This window comes from Apodemus sylvaticus, chromosome 2 (assembly GCF_947179515.1).
Source record: "Apodemus sylvaticus chromosome 2, mApoSyl1.1, whole genome shotgun sequence".
NCBI lineage: Eukaryota > Metazoa > Chordata > Mammalia > Rodentia > Muridae > Apodemus > Apodemus sylvaticus.
In genome coordinates, this window is record NC_067473.1 from 125,459,932 (window position 1) to 125,468,076 (window position 8,145).

The window sequence follows — 8,145 nt, forward strand, 5'->3', positions numbered from 1 at the left end:
CGGCAGTGGGAACTGCAAGCTGGCAAATAATATGGGTCTCAATACGAACACGTCAGAATCTATTTATTATAAAGTTTGTCTTCTGTGAGGAGACGGGTGGGCCTTATGGCATCAGGGTGTGTGCCTAGACAGGATGTTGAGGGGGCCAAATATATAATTGGGTATCTTGTGCATATGTAACAGATAATTAAATGATAACCTAAAGTTTTTAAACTTAGCTATGAAGAATAATTAACTATCAGTAAGGAAGAAATTAAATTGATCTTGCTGATGAGCTGCAATAACTGTAAAAATCAATAGAAAATCAACAGAAATTCTGTTAGAGCCAGTATAATAAACTCTCTTCTTTAACTATTGTCTCAAATGGAGAGCAATCGCTCCTATGTCTTCTTTCTTTTTCTGTAGACATAAGTGACACCTAGAGGACAGAGAGTTCAAGAACATGTCAGTTATTTTTCACAAAGCATTATTTTCTATCAATTAACATTTTGAGGTGGCAAACACAAATATACATGAATTGTCATTAAAAGATATTTGCATATTTTGTGAATTCACTGATATTTTAGGAAATGAGAGTCAGTTAAAATATTGCTTATGTTTGCTAAGAATGTACCTTAATTTTTTTTTTAGATTTAAATTTGTATTTTTATTTTATGTGTATAGGTGTTTTGCTTTCATATATGGCTCTGCTCTGTGTATGTGCAGTACCTGAATATGCCAGAAGAGGGAGCTGGGTCCTCTGAGACTAGAGTTACGGGTGATTTGTCAGCCACCATCTGGGTGCCGGGAGTCAAGCCTGGGTCCTCTGGACGATCAGCTCTTAGCTGCTGTGTTTGGAGCTGTTTTGCGCTTCTCTGGAACAAAAGAAAAAAAAAAGAGAGAGAAAACGTTTGCCTCCTAGGCAGAGTCAAGGCAGGTCAGGGCCTGTTGGCAGATTTCCCAGCCCGCTAAGGCTTGGAATGATAAGAAGAGGTGCACCTGGGACTCAAGGCTAGGAGCTGAGACTCTATTGACCTCGGTGGAAAGAACAGAGGGTTTTAGGATGGGAAGGAATGTGTTGTGTACATTTTTGAAAATTGTTTCTGTTAGCTTGTGGCTTTGTTTCTCATGATACTGTGAAGTATATAAAGCCTGAGAGAATTAAACTGGAGGCCGCCGCAGTATTGACTAGTTTCTAACCTCTGTCCCTGATTCTTCTTTTCCATCTTTTCTATAATTATCTTCCCTCCCTAGTCAGGGACTGTCTGACTTAGTACCAGCCAGGCCGGTGCGAGGCTGAGCAAAGCGTATTAAAGAGTGTGTTCCCAGAGAAATACTTTTTAAGTGACTGTGCTTTACCGTGCTTACGCTTACATCTCTTAGTTTGCTGAGAAGCAGTCCAAAGTTTCATGGTCATTGTTGCTGCTGTTGCTGTTTTGCTTTACAGCTGCCACTAAATCCAGCTCCGGAGACTCTGATGTCTGATTTCCCCTAGAGTGATTTTTTCCCAGTATCTTATCCATTTGTCCAAACTTGTGTATGTAAGACTTATGTGAGAAGAACCACCAAAAAGAGAAACTTGCATTCATGTCAACTGTGGTTTCTTCCCATGGAGGAAAGGAAGACAAAGATAATCTAAGGTGTGTGTGTGTGTACCTAAAATGAGTTTACATTTGTACATTGTTCTTGGAAATTCTTATTGATAGTTCAAATGAATAAAGTTGAAAATTGTACAAAGGTAATGAGACAAGAGTAAAGGTGGAGTGAAGCTTAGGTTTAGATGTCAGTCCCTGCAGACATCTATTCTTAGTGACTACTAGAATTAGTGGGGTTGAGCCTAGTCTTATCTGAAGCAACTCAATGAGAATCACACATTTTTCTCAATTGCTTTAGTTTGCTTCAGAGTAGACCATGTTGACACAAATCAAAACATATCTACAAGCACTCAGTACAAGTGTCAGCCTGACTAGAGTGATATATAAATCTCCACCATCCCATCGAGTGTTCTAAGAAAGCTAGATGAAGCTAGACCATGTCTATCAGATTTAATGTCCTGACAGCAATGCTCAACATAAGGTACTGAATCATCCTGATATAATAGTTTCATATCAGCATTGGGCTCTGTTCAAGATCATGGTCAATATCATGAGGAAAGTAAATATTAGATTAAAATTAAGAGTACATAGGGCTCAGGTCAGACTCAGAGTCAAGATTCAGGTCAATGTAGAAGTCAGTGTCCATAGTGTTATCCTAGGATAATGATCAGGGACAAGAGTGAGGTCAAGGTATGATTCAGGATCAAAAGAAGAACCCCAGTCAGGGAAGGGATAATCAAGGTAAGAGGCAATTGATGGGCAGCATCAGGATTAGAGTCAAAATCAGAGCAAAGCAATGAGATTGTGGTTAGTGTCCGGATGAGAAGTCAACTGAGGCTGAGGAGTTGATCTAGTCTCAGAGTCATTGTGAGGGCCACTCTCAGAGAAGATCAAATAAGATATGGATGATGCTCTGTGTCTATCTTAGGTAGTGATTGAATGCTATGACAAAAAACAAAGAGGTCAGGATGAGCATGAGAGTGGTTTTAGTCACTGTAAAGTTGAAAATCAGTTTTAAAACCAAATTCAGTGGTATGTACCTCTAATACTGGCTGCTCAGGAGGCAGAAAATTAGGGATAAGAGTTCAAGACTACCCTGGGCATTGTAGAGAGAATTCATCTCAAAGAAAAATAAATGAAAAGTTGGAAAAAAACCCCACATTCTTATTAAGAGTACTACTCACCTCAGTTTTCAGTCATAAGGATCATGGTCTAGTATTGTGGATGGCTCTGCGCTGCTTTTATTTTATGTTAATTCTGTTCTCCCAGGAGAGGTTGTCTGGAATGAGGAATGAATCACGCACTCAGGTGACCTCTTGTAAACCAATGCCCCAATGAATAAAGGAGCCAATCACTGGGTGAGCAGGCAGGACTTCCAGTTGGATGGAGGAAGAGAGGTAGCAGGAGAGAGTTAGGTCTTTTTGGAATGGGGACAGCACATAGGGAGGTATATGTAGCTGCTAGAGTTTCCTCGGTATCATGGAGGATCTACAAGGATTCACTACTGGTGGAATCAGATTTTAATAAGGCTTACAAGATTGGGTTTTAGTTGTTGTGCCCAGAGATTGAGTTACCATTGTTTCTGAACTAATGGGTTCAGAGAGAAAGGTATGGCAGCAAAGGGTTTGCCAGATGTATACCACAAGGCCATGGGGGATTTGAAGCACGGGGTTGGTGTGGTAATGACCCACCAGTGAAAACCTAGTGAGCTGGGTGGAGAGATGTGGAGTTCTGAGTGAGAGTCCCCACAAGATAAAAGCAGGTTGGCCATTGCCCTCCAGTGCATGGCCAGCCAGGCCACCAGGGGCAAAGGCACAAGCATGGGAATGTGCGAGTTCTATTGTTTTTTTTTAATATTTCCCACAACAGTCTAGGTCAATGTTTACATTAACATCAAGGTCAGAAAATATCCAGGTCGTGATTAGAGTGTCAAGTGACTATCAAAGGCAGGTAAATTTCAAGGTCAGTGTTGGTCTAAGAAAAGGGGTAAGGGTAGTGTCAGTGTTGAGATGAACATCAGGATCAGAGTCAGGCTCATATGAACTCTTAATTGAGGAACTGTTTAGATTAGTCTCACCCATAGGCATGTCTATAAAGAGTGGTCTTGATTGTGATCTAGTGAGTGATCTAGTAAGACCTAGCTTACTATGGACAATACCAATCACTGGTTGGTATCTGAACTCGTTAAGAGTAGAGAAGAATAGTCAAACAGCAAGCAAGTATACATTTATTCTATTTGTTCTTGACTGTGGCTGTGGCTGTGGCTGTGGCTATGACCAGCTCTTGGGTTCCTGCCTTGACTTCCACAACATGATGAACTACAACTGGGATTTGTAAGCCAAATAAACCATTTCTTCCCCTAAGATGCCTTTTGTCAGGATACTTGATCATATCCACAGAAATAAAACCATAACATTGACTCTACATCAATGCCAGTATCATAGTCATGGTCACAGAACCATTGTGGAAGTAGCTGAGAGACAGGGATTGCAATAAAATGAAGTTAGTGGCCAATGGCATGCCTAGGGTAGAGGTCAGTCTAAGGATCAGGATGAAGACTGAGTACCAACGCCCATGTCAGACTGAAGGTTAGATCAGAAGACATTTCCAGTCTATTTAATGAACTGGATCAGTGTAGGAGTGAGAATCAAATTCAGAGGAAGAAACAAAAGCAGAGCATCACAGTCACAGCCAGAGTAGAGCACTGTGTCAGAATGAATGTTGGGGTCTAATTAGGCATGGTTAGTTTGAGAGTCAGAGCTGCATTGACAGAGGGTGTCGATGGAAGTACATCTACTTGAGGACAGGGTAACAGAGACAGGCAACCTGAGGCTCATCACCAAGAATAGGGGCGTAGTCAGAAGTGACATATAGGGTAATTATTAATGCAGGAAAGAGTGACAATAAGGGTCAGATTCAGGGTCAGGCAAGCATGAATGTCAAGGTGAGAATCAGAGTCCACATCTAGCAAAGGCCAGAGTTGGATGAAGATTGGACTGAGTCATGGCCAGGATAAGTACTCAAAAGAGGCAGAGGAGGACTCAGACCCAGAACACTCCATAGTGAGGGTGGACCTACATCTAAAGTCCAATGGTGAGAGTCCAGGTGAAAGGTCAGATTCAGTGTCATGATCAGTCTGACACTGAACATGCCTAGAACCTGACCTTGGCTATCCCTACATTCTGAAAACATCTCGGCTTTGACAGTGGCTATAAAGCTGACCCTGATCCAGATTGATCCTAACTCTAATCCTTGAACTTGATTCCCAACATTACCTGAGTAGAGGGTCACTTTGATCGCTGGCATGGGGCTGACTGGCCTTAGCCTTCTATCTGAAACTTAACTGATTATCAAGCTGGGATGGTACTTTCTCTCAAGTAAAGTCTGAACCTTACTATGTCCTCTCTCTGATCCTACGTCTGTCATGGCTGTTACTCGGATGGTCCTTACTTTGATCCTCATACTGATGAATTGATCTTCACTCTGAATCTGATCCTGAACTCAGCTCTGAAACTCATTAACAATTACCCTCACATTTCCTGTCATATGCCCTGTCACTAACCCTTACCTTGACCCTCTCTTCACTCTAACCTTGACGTTCATGAGCCTATCCCTTACTGTGATACTTACCTTGATTCTCACACTGAACTTGTCTATCACTATCTTGACCTGATCATGAACATTATTCTCACAACTCTGAACTTCCACTTTGACATACTTCTGAGCATGCCTGCCCCCTGGTCTTTATGCTTACACTCATCCTTCCTTGTGACCCTTGTGGTGGCTTGAATGAGGATGTCCCCCATAAGCTCAGATGATTGAAATCTTAGTCCCCAGTTGGTGGCACTATGTGGGGTCGTTTGGGAGATGTGGTCTTGTTGGGGAAGTATGTCACTGGAGGTGGGCTTTGAGAATTTAAAGGCTCTGTGTCCTTCCAGTTTCTCCTTTTTTCATTGTGTCTGGTTGAGGTTGTGAACTCTCCACTTTCTGTTCCTGCCTGCCACGTGCTGCCATGCTTTCTTGTCATGATCATCCCTTAGCCTTCCTGAATCATAGGTTTAAATAAACTATTTTATAAGTCGTGATCGTGGCTTTGACAAAACGTATCCCAAAGCTGACTCTCACCCTCCCTTTACTATAATCCTTATCATGTCCCCAGCTGTGATCTAAGTCATACATTAACTCTTGCCTCACACTGACACTGAAATGGACCTTCATGCTGCTTCTCCCTGACTCTCTTTGAACGATATCCCTTATCCTTAGCCCACTCTTCACTCCTCCTAGATCCTAACCCTAAGCTTCCTCCTGACCCTGAGACTGGCCTTTAGATTTGTCCAAACCATGAGTCTTGCATAACATTAGTCACATCATGACATCCACTATGACTCTGATGGTGATCTTGATCTTCAACTTAACCTCATCACCGATCACTATACTAATACTGACCTTGACTCTGATGCTGATCTTTACTTGCCCTCTAATGCTGACTCTTTTTTTTTTGTCTTTTTTTTTTATTTGATATAATTTATTTACATTTCAACTGATTTCCCCTTTTCTAGCCCCCCCCCACTCCCCGAAAGTCCCGTAAGCCCCCTTCTCTTCCCCTGTCCTCCCTCCCACCCCTTCCCAGTTCCCCGTTCTGGTTTTGCCAAATACTGTTTCACTGAGTCTTTCCAGAACCAGGGACCACTCCTGCTTTCTTCTTGTATCTCATTTGATGTGTGGATTATGTTTTGGGTATTCCAGTTTTCTAGGTTAATAACCACTTATTAGTGAGTGCATACCATGATTCACCTTTTGAGTCTGGGTTACCTCACTTAGTATGATGTTCTCTAGCTCCATCCATTTGCCTAAGAATTTCATGAATTCATTGTTTCTAATGGCTGAATAGTACTCCATTGTGTAGATATACCACATTTTTTGTATCCACTCTTCTGTTGAGGGATACCTGGGTTCTTTCCAGCATCTGGCAATTATAAATAGGGCTGCTATGAACATAGTAGAGCATGTATCCTTATTACATGGTGGGGAATCCTCTGGGTATATGCCCAGGAGTGGTATAGCAGGATCTTCTGGAAGTGAGGTGCCCAGTTTTCGGAGGAACCGCCAGACTGCTTTCCAGAGTGGTTGTACCAATTTGCAACCCCACCAGCAGTGGAGGAGTGTTCCTCTTTCTCCGCACCCTCTCCAACACCTGCTGTCTCCTGAATTTTTAATCTTAGCCATTCTGACTGGTGTAAGATGAAATCTTAGGGTTGTTTTGATTTGCATTTCCCTAATGACTAATGAAGTGGAGCATTTTTTAAGATGCTTCTCCGCCATCCGAAGTTCTTCAGGTGAGAATTCTTTGTTTAACTCTGTACCCCATTTTTTAATAGGGTTGTTCGGTTTTCTGGAGTCTAACTTCTTGAGTTCTTTATATATATTGGATATTAGCCCTCTATCTGATGTAGGATTGGTGAAGATCTTTTCCCAATTTGTTGGTTGCCGATCTGTCCTCTTGATGGTGTCCTTTGCCTTACAGAAACTCTGTAACCTTATGAGGTCCCATTTGTCAATTCTTGCTCTTAGAGCATACGCTATTGGTGTTCTGTTCAGAAACTTTCTCCCTGTACCGATGTCCTCAAGGGTCTTCCCCAGTTTCTTTTCTATTAGCTTCAGAGTGTCTGGCTTTATGTGGAGGTCCTTGATCCATTTGGATTTGAGCTTAGTACAAGGAGACAAGGATGGATCAATTCGCATTCTTCTGCATGCTGACCTCCAGTTGAACCAGCACCATTTGTTGAAAAGGCTATCTTTTTTCCATTGGATGTTTTCAGCCTCTTTGTCGAGGATCAAGTGGCCATAGGTGTGTGGGTTCATTTCTGGATCTTCAATCCTGTTCCATTGATCCTCCTGCCTGTCACTGTACCAATACCATGCAGTTTTTTAACACTATTGCTCTGTAGTATTGCTTGAGGTCAGGGATACTGATTCCCCCAGATTTTCTTTTGTTGCTGAGAATAGTTTTAGCTATCCTGGGTTTTTTGTTGTTCCAGATGAATTTGATAATTGCTCTTTCTAACTCTGTGAAGAATTGAGTTGGGATTTTGATGGGTATTGCATTGAATCTGTATAGTGCTTTAGGCAAAATGGCCATTTTAACTATATTGATTCTACCGATCCATGAGCATGGGAGGTTTTCCCATTTTTTGAGGTCTTCTTCCATTTCCTTCTTCAGAGTCTTGAAGTTCTTGCCATACAGATCTTTCGCATGTTTGGTAAGAGTCACCCCAAGATACTTTATACTGTTTGTGGCTATTGTGAAGGGGGTCATTTCCCTAATTTCTTTCTCAGCCTGCTTATCCTTTGAGTATAGGAAGGCCACTGATTTGCTTGAGTTGATTTTGTAACCTGCCACTTTGCTGAAGTTGTTTATCAGCTGTAGGAGCTCTCTAGTGGAGTTCTTTGGGTCACTTAGGTAGACGATCATGTCGTCTGCAAATAATGATAGTTTGACTTCCTCCTTTCCAATTTGTATCCCTTTGACCTCCTTATGTTGTCGAATTGCCCGAGCTAGTACCTCAAGTAC